This window comes from Chenopodium album, chromosome 4, assembly GCF_948465745.1.
Source record: "Chenopodium album chromosome 4, dcCheAlbu1.1, whole genome shotgun sequence".
NCBI lineage: Eukaryota > Viridiplantae > Streptophyta > Magnoliopsida > Caryophyllales > Amaranthaceae > Chenopodium > Chenopodium album.
This window is the reverse complement of record NC_137837.1, coordinates 24,241,932-24,257,654: the sequence shown is the minus strand read 5'-3', so window position 1 is coordinate 24,257,654 and position 15,723 is coordinate 24,241,932. Positions and strand designations below refer to the sequence as shown.

Here is a 15,723-nt window from a genome sequence, read left to right as displayed (position 1 = left end):
TTTTTGACTAACATGCAATCAATAGGATTAACCCTAAACCTGTTTATCTATGTTGGTTGAATTTAATGCACAAATAAATCTATTATTGGCGATCACTTGAAATTATAATCAAATTAACCTAAACAAGATTATTAATTATCTTATTAAGCGTGATTACAAGTACCAAATTCCCTTTAAACATGCATAAAAGGCGTGATCAAGCAATAAAAATAAAATATAATCAAGCAACAATAATAAACGATTATGAATAATAATTATAATAATAATATCATGGATAATAAAATTATAATCATAATCATGTTCATGTTAATATTAAAGCATAATAATAGCAAGATCCTAGGCATGATACTAACAAGATTAATAACAAATCCTAGCATGTCACTTAGCAATAAAAATCAAATCTTTAACCCTAACATGATACTAACAATCATGAATATTAGGAAGAAAATAAGAAGCATCGCAGGAATCATAATAAGCATATTAAAAATACCCTAGACATGATACTAGGAATATCATAATAACAATGTAAACATGATTTCTACATCATAATATCAATAAAAACCATTAAAGCACTTACTTTGATACCTTGGACCTCTTTCTAATAACAAAATACACACGTTAGTAACTTCATGGAAAATAATAACCAAACAATCAAATTAAATAATTGAAATAGAGATTTGGGACCAAACCCTCACAAATTAAAACCTTTCACGTCTAGGGCGAAGGCAACTTCGAATATGGCTAGGTGTTTCTAGATCTTGTGAATGCGGAATTTTGTAAGAAAGACAAAGTTTAGAGAAAGAAAGAAAGAATTGATGAATGCTAATTAAAACTGATTGTAGATGAATGTAGATGAGAATTGATGATGAATGAATGTAGAGAATTGATTGTAGGTGAATGAAAACTGATTGTAGGTGAATGAAAACGGAGTTTTTAATACGATATTTATAGAGAAAATCAGCCAAAAAGATAAATTAAACAAAACAGAGTCTGAGGCATAAAAAACAGAGCTGGGGCCAATCCTGGCTAGCTGGCGCCAGGCACCAACACTAGCGCCAGGCGCCAATGCCTGGGGTTAGGCGCCAAGCCTAATTTTAACGCGTTTTCGAAAATCCGATAAGTTTATCGTACTGGAGGAGAAAATCATTTAATTTCCTCGAAAATGCTATTTGATTTTGATTAAAACTCTGAAAAGTCAACAAAAGTCAATTTATCAGTGCTAATTGAATTAGGAATGAAAAGAACCTTCTAGAAGAATCTAGAAGACTAAAACCATTCCTAATTGCATTAGGAATGATAAATCATATTAGGCCCTCTCCTAGATCATTGGGCCGTACATAAAGCTCAAACCGGGCCCAGTTTGGTAAATTGGCCATAACTTCCTCAATATTCATCGGAATTGGGCTTATAATATATCGTTGGAAAGGTCTTTGCAAGCTTCATCCAACTACACTACTATTGGACCCGTATCATGGACCAACCAAACTGGATTGGCTGTTTCCTTAAAATAAGTTTTCAAAAACAAAAAGAAGAGAAAAGAAATTAAAACTTTCCGCAACACTAGACTTTCCACACTTTCGCTTCATTCGATTATGATTCGACGTGAAAGGTACTCATCACTGGGTTTGGTTTTGGGGAGACACAAATGGGTGTCTACATAACTATAATTGTGTTTTCTTCCTAAAGGCTATTATAGGACCTATCTCATATTCTTTTATGTATCATCTTTCTCTAAGAACGAAAAAAGTTTTGCGTGGAAAGTTGGTTCTGGAAAGGATATCCTAGTGACCAGTTCTAAATGGGTCCACAATTTGGTTCAAGTGGTTAACTCAAACCAAGATTTGAGAGAAAGTTCTAAATGGAGAGTTAAGGAGTTTATTAATCAACATTCTTGTTCATGGAAAGTTGATATCATTAGACAACGTTTTGAGTGGGAAAGTGCTAGGAATATTTTTTCAATTGATCTCCCACAAGAAGAGGAAGAGGATTTCTTGTATTGGCCTTATCATGCTTTGAGCACTTACACTGTTAAAACAGGTTATGCTTTCCTTATAGGGCTAACTAGTATCAAAGAGCCTCTTCATTGAAAAGAGATTTTCAATTTCTTTAAAGTCATTTGGCGACTGAAAATTCCTTCAAAATGGAGCCTTTTTCTTTGGAAATTAGTCAGCTATGGTATTTCAGTTAAGAACAATCTGGCTATTCGAGAGTTGTTTCAGCATGGGTTATGTGACTACTGTGCATCGGAAGAGGGAGACACTTTACACTTTTTTACTAATTGCTCTATAGCAAGGTATGTTTGGAATAACTGTCACATAACGGGCTATCAAAATCCAAATGGTTCTAATTATTTTAAGGATTGGATCCAAAGAAATATCCTACTGTTTTATAGTTAAGATGGAACTGGAAGCTGGCGTGTACAGCAGTTTTTGCGAATCTTTGGTCTTTGTGGGCTACAAGGAAGAGGATTTCTTGTATTGGCCTTATCATGCTTTGAGCACTTACACTGTTAAAACTAGTTATGCTTTCCTTATAGGGCTAACTAGTATAAAAGAGCCTCTTCATTGTAAAGAGACTTTCAATTTCTTTAAAGTCATTTGGCGACTGAAAATTCCTTCAAAATGGAGCCTTTTTCTTTGGAAATTAGTCAGCTATGGTATTTCAGTTAAGAACAATCTGGCTATTCGAGAGTTGTTTCAGCATGGTTATGTGACTACTGTGCATCGGAAGAGGGAGACACTTTACACTTTTTTACTAATTGCTCTATAGCAAGGCATGTTTGGAATAACTATCACATACCGGGCTATCAAAATCCAAATGGTTCTAATTATTTTAAGGATTGGATCCAAAGCAATATCCTACTGTTTTATAGTTAAGATGGAACTGGAAGCTGGCGTGTATAACAGTTTTTGCGAATCTTTGATCTTTGTGGGCTACAAGGAACAAGCAGATTTTTGAAGGACGGAGACAACGGCTATCTACGCTCTTTCTTCATTAATCTTGATTTAGCACTTGCACTTGTTCAAGAGTTTAACAAAATTGATATCAAAATATCAAGAATTTTGACAACTTTTGATTAAGACACACATCCACCACCAGGTTTTCTTCAGGCTAATTTGGGTATGGTTTCCCACCTTCTTTGTTATGAAACCACTCCTAAGCCCTTTACTTTTTGAGTAGACGGATCCTGGCATAAAACGTCAAAATTATATGGAACAGGTTGGACGATTACTCTTTCTGACCAAAAGGAGAGAGATGCGGGGGGTATCTCTAGTATTGCTTCCTCGACACTCCTAGCAGAGGTTTGGCTTGTTTTTCAGCTATGATGTGGGCCTGGGAAAATTGATACTTTTCCATACAACTATATACAGACTCTAAAATGATAATCTACTCTCTATGTAAAGAGGGGATTTTATCTATGGACCTATATTGGATAGTCAAAGAAATATGAAGGCTAGGTAAGCACTTTCAACATTGCGTCTTCTTAAAAGTCGAAAGAGAAGAAGTTAATAGTTCTCATCAGCTTGCAAACCAATGCTGTCAAATCGTCTCAAGTTTTGCTACTGCCCTACGTTTTGATGTCTTTTATGTTTTTTCTTTCTTTTTGTGCTTAGTTCTCTAGTGTATTCTACTGTTGTAAAAAAAAAATAATAATAAATTAGTCATGATATAGAATCCAAAGAAACGCGAAATGTGAGTAATTAGTTAACTTAATTACTCTTTTTATGCTTACGTAGGCGCTTCGAACGATGCCTACAGGTAGAAAAATCTATATTTTTTAAATTTTGGAGGTAGCAAAATAAAATAAAGTTTATTTAGGAGCAAAAGTCCAAACAAGGTGTTTTGGTAGCAGCAAAGTTTAAAATTTCCTATTTTTAATGTAGAGATTTTTTTCCTTCATTATTTAAGGGTAATGATATATGTTTCACTTAGGCTTTGTTCACCCTATTTTTACTTATTTCAAATAAGATTAGAAAAATAAGTTAAGATCAAGTCAAATAAAAAAAATTCAGATCAGATTCGATTAGAAAAAATGTGTTCTAACATGCTGTATCGTTTAATGTGTGGTTTTTTATTGTTAAATATTTTTCATTTTAGAGTTAAAGCAATTCAATATTACATAGAGAAGGTTTTGTGTAAGTCAAATTCACGTGAGTCCGGTTTCAGCATAGCCACAACTCCACCACCACCGACCCAAAAGAGCCCAAACCCAGACCGACCCTCCTCTACCCTACTAAATCTAGAAACGCAACAATTAACAACCCACCTTTCTCAAATCGTAGCAATTAAACACCACCATCACCAAACGCTAAACGCTAAACCCACCGTCGATGTGCTGCAATTTGGCGGCAATTTGATGGTTCGATTTTAAGAAGTTGATGGTTCGATTTGAGTGCTTTAGTTGTATGTTGCGATTTGGTTTTATGGCAATTGATGGTTGTGTGGTGGGATTGAGGTCTCGCCATTTTCATTGAGGAGAGAGAAAATGTGAGTTGCTGAGAAAGAGTATAGAGATGGTAGATTGTTGAGGAGAGAGAAAGAGAAGAAGGAATGAGGGTTTTAATACCTGACCATTATAATCTAGTTTTTGATATATATAACCTATTTTCAGATATATTTAACCTATTTTTTGATATATAGGCAGCCCCAAATGGCAAGCGATTATTGAATTCCACTTTTAAATGGCAAGCGGTTCAAATTTCGTCTTTTTAAACTGTTAGGTTATGTTTGATTGCTTTGAATTGGTTAGATTTATGGTTTATTCATTTTTTGAGTTGAAATTTGGTTAGGGTTTGTAAGTTTGTTGGCGTGTTAATGAATTTGTTTCAATTTATTTGCATAATAAGTAAACTTTTTTTATCTATATTTTTAGGGAAATTCTACATGGTGGCCTCAAGGTTTCAATTTTTCTACGTGGAAGACAAACTTTTTTCTAACTCTCTTAAGTGGCACCTAAGTTTTGAAAAATCAAACATAATGGCCTTTTTTATGTTTAATGTCTAACTTTTTAAATTTTTGGTTAACCATAATAGATTTTTTTTTTAAATAATCAAAACCACCATGCAACCACCCATCTAACCACTAGCAAACCCCACTGCTGCCTGTCGCTGGCGCTCCTAGATCTCTTCCACCAGCGCCATCTTGACCTCCCTTTCTTCCCCTTCCCCAACCACTGTAACTTGATCCTAACTAGGCCAATCTCTTAACCCAAAGTCCCAACCTCCACCCTTGGAAAACCCCAAAAATTCGTTGGAAAAGTCCTGTCGCCCTTCTCCAACACCTCAAAAGGTCGACGCTATGGTTTTGTGTGTGTGGGGAGGGGCAACCGGAATTTTTCAGCTTCTTTTAGTGGTTTTCGATTGATGGGGGTTGGGATTACGAAATTTGTTATGGAAAGGGAAAGGGAAGGAAGGGAGTTCGGGGTGGCGCTAACGCCGAGGGAGAGGAAGAGGGTTCTGGGCGCACCGATACCGGGGGAGGGGGGGTATGGCGCGTCGGGGCAGTAGGTACGGCAGTTGCCGACTATCGTGGGTGGCTTGGCCTGTGGTTTTCTTTCTTTTTTTTTTTATTTTTTTTTTACTTATGCTTATCCAAAAACTATAAACATTAGCCAAATAATAAAAAAATGGGCACTATGCTTAATTTTTAAAAACCTTGGTGCCACTAAAGAGAGTTGGAAAAAAGTTTGTCTTCCACGTAGAAAAATGAAATCCTTGAGGCCACCATGTAGAATATCCCTTATGTTTATCGGTTGCGGTGGAGGCTTCAAGAATGGCGGTGGCAGAATAGTAGTGTGGTGGTGGCTTCAGACCTTCATAAGTTTTAATTTTTTTATTTAATTTTTTATCTATTTATTTTTTTTCATTTAAATTTTAGATTTTAATTACTTGTTTTTTTTCTTCTAAAGTTTGTGCGTGTTTGGCATAGATTTTAAATTTTAAATTTATATATTTTTTAAACTTAATTTCATATCTCATTTTAATTGTATGCGCAGGTGGTTTAATCGGTGGTGCACGTGGGTGGTGGTTGCTGGTGGAACTAAAGCAGCAACAAGTTAATTGATTTTTTTAGAACAGTGTAACTGATTTTATTATAATTATTTTTTTAATACCGTATTTTTTTGGATGAAAATGTAATATTATAACAATTAATTAATGAAAATATTAATGTTTTTTTACATATGTTTTGTTTGTGTATCAATTTAAGTGGAAAAAAAATCAATTTTTTTTTTTTAATTTTTTTATAGCCATAATGGGCAGCGGTTTGGCGCCCATTACCTCTAAATGGGAAGCGATTTAAACCGCTTACCATTTAAATTGGCATTGGAAAGCCTCCCCCCAAGCCCATGCGGTTCAAAACCGCTTCCCATTAGGAGGTTTGAACCGCTTTTCATTTACTATTTTCTACTAGTGTTCAGATATATTTACCCTATTTTCTGATATATTTCACCTATTTTCTGATATTTGTAACTTATTTTTTGACAATAATAATATACTTCCTCCGTTTTTTTATAGTTGCAACAGTTTGACTTTTACACTATTCATGTGTTTCACTTTAATGATTTATACATAAATAAAAATATAGTCATGTGGGATCTTGTTAGATTCGTCTCGATTTGCATAATAATTTTTTATCTAAAATTTATAATTTTTACATATTAGTAATCAAAGATAATAACGATTAAAGACATGCATCGACAAGCGTGAAAAGAGAAGTGTTGCAACTATAAAAAACAGAGGAAGTAGTATCTGATATTTATAATCTAATATCTGACCATTATAATCTAATTTCTGACCATTATAATAACTATTATTATATAACTTCTGACCATTATAATCTAATATCTAACTATTATTATATAATTTCTGACCATTAAGATTTGTTTTCCTCAATTTTTTTTTTCTATTTGTACAACCGGACTTACATGAGTCCGTTTAACACCAAACTTTTACAATTACATATTATATAATCTAATATACATTTAAACTTTTAGCCCTAAAAGCAGCATTTGTACCCTAACCATCAATATTTTAAGATAGTACACTAATACAACAAGCAATACACATTTTCTTCGCCCCACCCAAAGAAGTGAAAAAATCAAATGCATTTAATTTACAAAAGTTATATATCAACTCTTATGACAACACAAAACAAGGATTAACTTACACTTGCACTATGTAGGGGGCTAGGGGCTCAAACAATCAATACAATCCTGAATTTCAACTAGTATTCTACTTTTATTTGTTCGAAACATAAGCTAGATACTTTAGTTTTAAAAGTTGAACTTTAATCAAATGAATATGACGATCAAAAGCAAATGATTAATAAAAATAAGCTACCAAGAATCCCTAGTACACTCCACCATAACAAAGCAATTTTATTTTTCGAATTAAGCTAACTAATTGATTCTCATTTTAAACTTTAATGTCTAATCAAGTATATATCTCAATCATAAAGCACATGATTAATAAAAAACACAAATACTCAAGCTATCAACAATAATTACTCCCTCTGTGTTTTAATAAGTGTTACAATTATCAAATGAGGCCGTATTTTAATAAGTGACACACTATTTTTTTGGGAAAAAAAATCTAATTTCAAATATTGTTTAGACTAGTAGCTTTTTGGGAAGGGTCAGACTAACAATGTCTTTATTGGTAGTCTCATCTTGGAAATTAGTCATGGCATAGAAGAAAACTTCCTCTTCTTCTTCAATGACATTGACTTTTTCCATGGATTCATCTTCAACAAGCTTTATAAGGAGTGATGGATATAATGGATCTTGATCATCAGAAATTGCCAAGGATTGGCTTCTTGCCGACATGAGGCGCTAGAAGTTTGTTGTTATCAATCAAATATTGAATAACTTCTTTTAACTTCCACAAACTTTCAGTAGAGTGGCCCCTACCTTGATGGTATTTGCAATGAGCTTTTGGATTTAAACTGGGAAACCTCTTTTTAGGTGGAAGATCTTGAATAGGTCCAATGGGAGTAATGAGTCCCTTGGTATAGAGTCGATCGAAGGCCGAGTCATAGCTCATCCCAATAAGGGTTAGCTCTTTTTTTGGTAGCCTTCTTGGCCCTTGATTATCCATGGCTATGACATCATTGAAGTTAAAGGTACTAACATTATTACTAGAGTGGGTGTTCTTATAAGAAGTGGGATTGTCGTTCTTCTTTTCTTTCCAGCCACTGTTGTTACTATTGTTAGTAGCTTTCAATTTTGCAAGGTCATCCTCAATTTCAATGCCTATATAATAGACAACTTTGAAAGTATTCAAGTTACATTGATATTTCAAATGTTTTGATATTTCTCTTGGAGATTTTTAATAAACATTCTCACATATTCTCTTTCAGTTGGGACTTCAATCATTCTCGCAGACATTTAATTCCTTCCATCTATTGTAAAATGCAATGAAGCCTTCATTTTCTTTTTGCTTAAGAATTTCAAGCTCTCTATGATTAGTTTCTAATTGAGTATTACGTACAATTGTATCAGTTGATAAAAGCATATTTAGTATTGTCCCAAGTAGCAATTTTCTAAGAATTTATATAAAAGAACCATTGTTGACATACTGGTTCAAGTGAAAGAGAGAAAAGTGAAGGGAAGACTTTCATGTTGATGCCCTTAATTTCCTTGATTTTCTTCAAATCCTTCAAGTGGAAGTAAGGATTGTAAGTAGCCTTTAATTTAGCTAAGTCATTGGTAGACAACTGGTGCGGAAAAAGACCCTTATCTACTAAGATCCCCTTAGAGCTTAATCAAAGGTACTTGTAGTCATTGATGATTTGACTTAAGCTGTCTTCGATGCGCTTAATCGTCTCAACTGGTACTTGTTTGTTACGGTCCTCACCCTTCTTGATTCGGGTGCTAAGTCCCTTAAGAATTTTTGCGAGACCATTTATAGTAAGTTCGAGTTGGTCAAAATGTTCTTTACTAGCTGCCATTCTTATCTTTCTTTTTGTTCGAACGTGTCTCTAGAAAAGGAGTACTTGTATAAAGGTGTTGTCTTTGATTAAATAACCTTCTCTCCGTAACCAAACGCTGTAAAATTAAATCATTGACTCTTTCAATGACTTGACTCAAATTAACTCGTACTTTATTGGGTTGAAACAAAAAATGGGTGCATATTTTGGGAATCAAATTAAGTTTTCAAGAAACATGGTTTATCTTGGGAGGATAATACCTGACTTACCCCACTAAAAAAAAAGAAAAAAAAATGCTTGCAAGACTCTTAGCATAGTCATGGTTAAAAAACATGTACAAAATGTGTGCAAGGACTCGTAAGTGAAAGCGATATGTTCAAGACTCATGTAATGACCATGGGACTAGATATGTATTAGACTCAAGCAAAAAACAAGTTAAAACCTTATTTATTCATTAAACCTAGACTTATCAATCGGGTTGGTCGGGTCGGGTTACTCCAAGTCACAGGTCATTTCAGGTCGGGTCACTTCGGGTCACCAGTAGAGAAATGCTCAACCCTAACCAAAATTTTTGGGTTAGAGTCAAACCAACGGGTTTTGAACAATTTTTATTTTATTTTTTTGCCTTATTTGTAAAATTTTCTTATTTTTCAAGCTTATTTTGCTATTTTTTTTCCCAATTTTTTAATCGAAAATTTTCATTATAGTACATTACATATTACATAATTTAAATTGTCACCATTTCACCAAAGCTCATCAATTCCCAACTAATAAAAAATATAATAAACTTAAAATTAAAACAATTAAATATCCCAAAGTTTAAGAAGAGACCATCCTGATTATATATGTAGAGTATAATATCTCTTGACATTTAATTAGTAGGCTTGTCAATCGGTGGTATGCCGGTGATGTGAGTCATACAGATGCGATTAGTGTGGGTGATTAATTGGTGTAGGAGGTGATTGGTGTGAAATTGAACAAGAGTCATATGAGATAGATAAATGAGAAAAAGATGAAATGTATGTCTGATGGTAGACAAACACTCAAACATAAATCATAAAATAATATTAATTTTTAAATAAAGGTATTTATTAAAAAAAACCCATAAAATCTGTCAATGGGTCGGGTTTAACCCAGAAATTTACAAGTTTAACGAGTTCCGCGGGTTTGCTGGTTGGGTACGAAATTGACAGGTTTAATTAAACAGGTTAATTATGGCAATAACGCGGTAAGACTTGAAAAGAAAAACCCGAACCATCGCGTGGCGATAGAACCATCGCAGAACGCTAAAACCATCGCAACGTGATAGGACTATTGCGGCGCGATGGAGCTAGTGTTCTGTGCTACATACCAAATTTAGGCGCCACTATTGGAACGTCAAACTAATCTGTTTTTAGTAATTCTTTCGAAGGTTTAAGCCTATGGAAATCTAGGTCGAGTGTATTTAGACTTTATAGGTTCAAACTAATTAACCAATTGGTTAAGTAAAGTCCTTTTTAGTCCTTGGTTAGTTCATTAGGACTTTATTTACAAGAAACAGTTCAACACAAAGGGTTAGTTTTGGATTACAAATTTCTGATTACGAATGGATTACACTTCATTCAAATACACACATTATATTCAAATTTTGGATTACAAATGTATTTCAGTTTAAAACATGAAATGAAACAAAATAATACTACAAAAGCTTTATTCTTTGAGTTTTCATACCTTACACGCTTGTCAATACGTCATTAATTATCACTAACTCTATTGTAATATACACATGAACATACATTTGAAACTAATGAAAAATATGTTATTAAGACAGAATCCCTCACATGCCAATAAAATTAACTACCCTCATAGGAAAATCACCTACATTATCTAAGTCGAGTGCATAAGCATTATATCGAGGCGTCGTAAATGTTGTCTCTTAGACTTGTTGCCTTCGTAATCCTTTATTGGAGTTACATTGTCATCTTCGATAGGCTACTATTGTTTACTATGACAATCTTAGTGCTATCTATTTTATCTATCTAGCAACCTGGTTGAACACCAACGCACCAAACATGTGGAGATGGATATACATTTTGTTCAAGAAAAGGTTGCTTTGGATCACGTTCGGTTTCTACATGTTCCTTCTAGATATCACTTTTTACACATCTACTAATTAAAGCCCTTCCCCGACACTTGTTTTTAGACTTTAGATCTAGTCTTAGCTTAAGTCCTCCTCTAGCTACGACTGCGGGGGTGTGATAAATATTATAGTAAGATAATATTTGTTGCAGATTTAGGATATATTTTGTATATATTTTGTATCATTATCGTACTAGGTTTTCTAACGTGATTTGGACTAGTCTTGTAAAACATTATATATATTGATCAATGGTACACACTCTAATCTAAGGAGTTTTCACGTAACTCAACAACATGAGCGAGCACTAAATGTTTGTTTTTTTTGTTTGATTTTTTTTTTATTCTTTATGACAACTTGAGTAATTGAGAAATTTTAGAAATTAATTTAATTATGAATCAAATAGTTTCGTCAAAAATTAAAATTATATCAAATTCATCGGGTCGCACTTAACCTAATAAGTAGGGGTCAACAAGAAAAGTGGGTACTCGGTCTTGGATTTGGAACCGGTTAGGACCCGCCGGGTCCAGAACTAGAAATAGTCTTATCGGTTCCGACTCCAAAAATCAAGACCCGGTTACAACTGGTATCGGATCCAATTCTTAAATATTTGGACCTGGTACCCGATGGGTACCCGGTTCCAATTATATAATCAGTTATTCTTGGACTTTTAGAACATAATTTCAACATTTGGCTTTATAATCTTTAGCCCACTACTCACTTACTCTAGTTTCCCAACCTTTGTAAGAACTATTTACCCTAAACTTACCCTGATGTTCTTTTATTCAGCCGTCATAAAACTCATATAATATATACTTCTTCTTTTCAATTTTGTAGATCTAAAACTCAAATATTTTACTCTCAAATTCTTACATGTAAAATCCATTTCCCCCCACCTTCCTACACATTTGTTTTTGTGATGATGAAACGGTTGGAGACGAAGAATTAATAAATTACGGAGTATGATTCCTTGCTTTGAAGATGAACAAATTTGTCATATAGTTTAGTATTTTGGGCTGATTTTTTATGAAATTCGGATAATGAATGTGAGAAATAATTATGATAATATGGATTTTCATTTAATTTTTAGATCTATTTTTTTCGTTTTAATATTCTGAGATTTTCGTACTTAGTTCTAAAGTTTGGATGTTTGGTACTTTGGTATAAATTTTTTCCTTTTTTTTTTCTTAAAAATCTGGATTTTTTTTATACTAATGATTACCGGGTACCCGGTTCCGGAATCGGTTCCCACCAATTCCGCTTCTGGATCTAAAATTTCAGACCTTGTGCTAACCAGTTCCGGAACCAAACCTAAAATATTAGACCCGACTAAAAGCAGTTCCGGGACCGGGTCCTTGGTTTTGACTGGGTACCCGGCTTTGCTCACCCTTACTATTAAGTTAAATAAAAGTTAACTTTATACATCATACCCTAAAAAAAATCATATAGGATAGCTAGATAGGATAGGATAGGATAGAATTTGTTGGATAGAATAAGATAGCTTCATATAAGATATTTCTAGAATCCCCAATAACATCTATAAAAACAACTCTAGTAGGTTTCCAAAGTCTCATCAGTCAACATATTCTCGAAACAAGTCATACTTTTACAAAATATTACTCTCCTCTTTTCCTTCCAAGAAAACTTTAATTCAATGGCATCATCCTCCTCTTCTTCCAAGAAGGTTGTCCTTCAGTCTTCCGATAAGGAGTTTTTCTCAGTCGACGAAAACTCAGCAAGGCTTTCTCAAACCCTCAAGCACATAATCGAGGACCTCGGGATTGGCGATAGCAATAATTTCATTCCAGTTCCTAATGTCGACGCTAAAATTCTCTCTAAGGTTATTGAGTACTGTAACAAGCACGTTGTTCCCGTTAGCCCTGAATTCAAGACCACTGAAGATGAAATCAAGCAATGGGATAAGGACTTCCTAAAAGTTGACCAAGACACCCTCATTCAATTAATTCTTGTGAGTTTTCTTTTGTTATTTGATTATATCTATATTTTTTTTATTTAATTTAATTTAATTTGATTTGTTATTGATTTTCTTGATTTTTTTTTTAAATTTGTTGATTAATAATACTAAAATTTTGTTTTTCTTAAACGTATTAATTGTTTGTTAGGGACTTAAGGTTAACATTATGATAAATTATTTTAATTTCATATTAATTAAGGCTTAGGGTTATTGTGCATTTGATTTCTTTTGGATCTAAAGTATTGAAGTATGAATTAATAAAATAGAATAAGACTATGATTAATTATTGTAATTTTATTAGGGTTTAGCATTAATTTAATTTTTAATTTTTGATGCATTATAAGTTTTCTTTCTTGATTGTTTTTATAATTAAATTTTTTACTTTTTCTTAAGTATTATAATTACTTTTCCCATGTTATTTATTTAATATTTTTTAATGATATCAATGTCTTTCTAAATTTTTTTAATTGTTAAACTGTTTTCCAAAAATGATTTTCTAACTTCATATTTTATGTTCTGACTCCATTATTATTGAGATATTACTTTACATTCAGATGTTTGATAAGATAGATGACGAATGGGTAATAATTAAAACTACCAAATTTTGATTTTGATTAATTTTTTCATATGTATTTATTTTAATTTTGAATAAAATATCTCATTAATTGATTAATTATCTCATTGATATAGAAAAAACACGGTTCTTTTTGATGTATTTATTCCAAGAGATCCTGAATTATTGTATTCATTAATTTTTAACATATCCTATGATGTGAGAGTATCAATACATTAATTACATATATTTATATAATTGATAATAATCGTAGTTAAGAAGATACGTACCACTATGGTTTCTTTACTTTTAAAGTGTGAATTTATAAAATATAATACTTCCGTTACATTTTAGTTGCAACTTTGGGGTATTATTTGTGAGATATAAAATATTCCAAAGTTGCAACTACAAGTTAACGGAGGCAGTATGTCAATTTATAGATATAATAACTCCGAGTAAGAAATAAATCAATAGATAATACCGTAACGGAGTAATTGATACCGTCAAAAGTTAATCCTCACATAAACTGTAAAATTTGAAGTTTAAAAATTATGCTTCAAATTTTATTAATTTTTTTTTATTTATAAATTATTAATTATTGGATTAGTTAAAGTACTAAAGTGAATAATATTTGTGTAGGCTGCAAACTACTTGGACATTAAGGGTTTACTAGACTTGACTTGCCAAGCCATTGCTGATATCATGCAGTCCAAAACTCCTGAAGAGGTAAGGAAGATGTTCAACATCGTCAATGATTTTACTGCGGAAGAAGAAGCTGAAATTCGAAGGGAAAATGAATGGGCCTTTGATGATTAGGAGTAAGGTGATATTCAAACAACAATTGCGAAGAAACTGAAAGAAAGAAATATGATTAGATGATGTTGTTAATTACTCCATACAATTTTAGTTACTGAACTCTTCCTTAATGAGTTGAAGAAGGATATGATTGGATGTATTTCTGAATAATTGACATTTGTCTTGCATTTTTTTTGAATTTTAACTTTTTATATTCGTATTTAATTTTATTATTTTAGCTCACTAATGTTGTACGAACAATATTGTTTTCCTTTGCCGATTTTTTCTCAAACTTTTATGTTTTTAACTCAACATTTTCAATACTTTTTTGAATTTTATTTTTGGTTCTTATTAAAAAACTCCCTTAAATTTTCTTGAATGTTCTTTCGTTTGCTCACTTTATTCACGTTTTTTTTTATTATGTCATTTTCTTTATAATATTGTAGGATTCCTTATGTCGATTCATGTTAGCAGTTCCCAAATCATTTTGTGATTAAGACTTTGTTGTTGTTTATTTAATTTAAGATTTCACAAATTTTCATACGTGGCTGGACATATGGTGTGGCCGGGGTTAGTCGATCGATAATGGTTTACACGGCTGATTAGGGGCTCGTTAGGGATTGTGTATGGGTTCTCAATCAACTGGTCTATAAAGTTGTACATAATTGGAAGATTGTCCATTCCTAAATAAATGAATGAAAAAATATAGACGACTTAAACTTTTTAACTTTATTTTTTAACAAATAAAGGCCTGAGCTAGGTTTTTTAACAAGGCCAAAAAGTGGAACTTATTTGTAACATTAAACGTGTAAGAACCTGACCACTCTAAATATAGTGGTGTTTTTGAGTTCAACGTGACAATAATTTTAAAAAAAATCCTTTTGTAAGGTTTAATAAAAGGTCTTAAAAGCCCATTCATTGATTTATTAATCATATATATGGCGTACAATCTTCTATTCAAAGATATGGAAATATATTAGGATGTACACAATCAAATTAGTATCAAACCATATTCTATATTTAAGGTAACTTATCAAATCACTTAACAAATCTTAACACGCCTTATGTGGAGGGAAGATGCAATGCCCAACTTGTGTAATAAATAATCAACTTGTGTCTTGCCAAGGGCCTTGGTGAACAAAATGACATTCAAATTTATATGTTTGGTTTGTTCATGCAACAAAATTCTTATTAATATGGAGAGCTAATCGACTATCACAAAATTGTTTAATAGCCTTTTGATGATCGTAGACACCTGATTGTGCCTCCTTAAAAACCAAAGCTAGTGATGAGTACCTTTCACGTCTTTGATTATCGAGTTAGGTGAAAAGTTGAAGAGTCTCGTAAATTTTCCTT

At 32.6% G+C, this 15,723-nt stretch overlaps 1 pseudogene across 1 annotated transcript; it reads left to right on the top strand.

Annotated features, from left to right (window-relative positions):
* The first annotated feature begins 12,698 nt into the window (after positions 1 to 12,698).
* Positions 12,699 to 14,954, top strand: LOC145627796 (SKP1-like protein 1A pseudogene; annotated as a pseudogene). Its single transcript, XR_014111411.1, has 2 exons — positions 12,699 to 13,013; positions 14,212 to 14,954. The product of XR_014111411.1 is annotated as an SKP1-like protein 1A pseudogene (transcript).
* Positions 14,955 to 15,723: the final 769 nt, after the last annotated feature.